Here is a 1,579-nt window from a genome sequence, read left to right as displayed (position 1 = left end):
GGAGAGTGAGAGAGAGATATATATATAGAGAGAGAGAGAGAGAGAGAGAGAGAGAGAGAGAGAGAGAGAGGGGAAGGAGAAAGAAAAGGAGAAGAGAGAGGCAGCGGGGTAGAGAAAGTGAGAGAGGGGGAGGCAGTACGAGGGAGGGAGGGGGTTGGGAAATTGAGAGGGGCAGAGCAATAGAGAGAGGGAGAGGGAGAGGGAGAGAGAGAGACGAGGGAAAGGAGCTTGTGTTGCTCACTGCAGAAGCTTTCATTGATAAAGTAGCACAGCAGACGGAAGCTGGACAGCTCCATCACACACACACACTCTGATTGCGTGTGGACCGACCGACGGTGAACTCAAAACACACTCACGCATCAGCTGTGCATTCTGGGGTTGACATCATCAACAACAGATGTCCAGGGTTTGATGTGTTTGCATGGATTTGCAGTCATCAACAAACACACACACACTCTTCCCTCAGCGCACACACACGCACACTCAGACAGATCACAGCGCAGCACCAGAACATCCTTTCGTTCCTCAGCGGCAGAACCTGGAGGGAAGCGGACATCTCGGCTTTCTCACTGATCTGAGAGCAGCGTTCCAGACCAGCTCAGATTCCCCAGCACCTGCTCCAGCAGACCCGATGACCATCACAGTCAAGAGCTGTACTGAGACCAATTGTTAAGGACCCGGAGTTAAGACACTTGGACTGGGAGAAGCTGTTTCGTGACAGGGACCTGTGAAAACAACCAGGAAAACAAGTGCAGGTAAGACTGCATACACACACACACACACACATACACACACACACACACACACATACCTAGATATATATCTGCTGCTGCTGCAGCCTCTTATACCTTATTAATATCCACCGTGGCCGGTATTCAGCAGGACACACACACGTGGACACACACACGTGGACACACACACACACACACATACTCCTCCACTTCCTAACAGATGCACTGCCTCAGATCAAAGACTTCTCACTGATCTACAGTGCCACCCTATCTCTTTTTCGCTCTCTGTCTCTCTCTCACTCGATCTGTTTTTATCTCTGTCTCTCTCTCTCTCTCTCTCTCTTTCTCTAGGTCTCTCCAGAGTCTCTGTCCTCTGTCGCACTGTCCTCCACTCCCTCTCTCCAGATCTCCAACTCTGTATCCCCTTTTTGTTCTTGTCATCTCAACCCTCCCTTTTTAATTTCCTCTCTACCTCCATCACTGTGCCACATTCTCTCTCTCTCTCTCTCTCTCTCTCTCTCTCTCTCTCTCTCTCTCTCTCTCTCTCTCTCTCTCTCTCTCTCTCTCCCTCTCCCTCTCCCCCCTCTCTCTCTCTCTCCCCCACACACACACACACACAAACACACACACGCTCCCAGATCAGCTCCTCCCTCCATCTCTGCCTCGTCTTGCTGCTCTCCTCTCTTCGTCTGCACTTTCTTGCCGTCCCTGACTCCCGTTCGTGTCTTCACCTTGCTTCCCAGGCTCTCCGGCAAGCTGGGCTCGACCGAGGCTAGCGGTAAGCCAGTCCTGGCCATGAAGCTGGTGAACGGAGGAGGAGGAGGAGGAGGAGGGGGAGGAGGGGGAGG

Source organism: Hypomesus transpacificus, chromosome 6 (assembly GCF_021917145.1).
Source record: "Hypomesus transpacificus isolate Combined female chromosome 6, fHypTra1, whole genome shotgun sequence".
NCBI lineage: Eukaryota > Metazoa > Chordata > Actinopteri > Osmeriformes > Osmeridae > Hypomesus > Hypomesus transpacificus.
Note: the sequence above shows the minus strand (reverse complement) of the source record.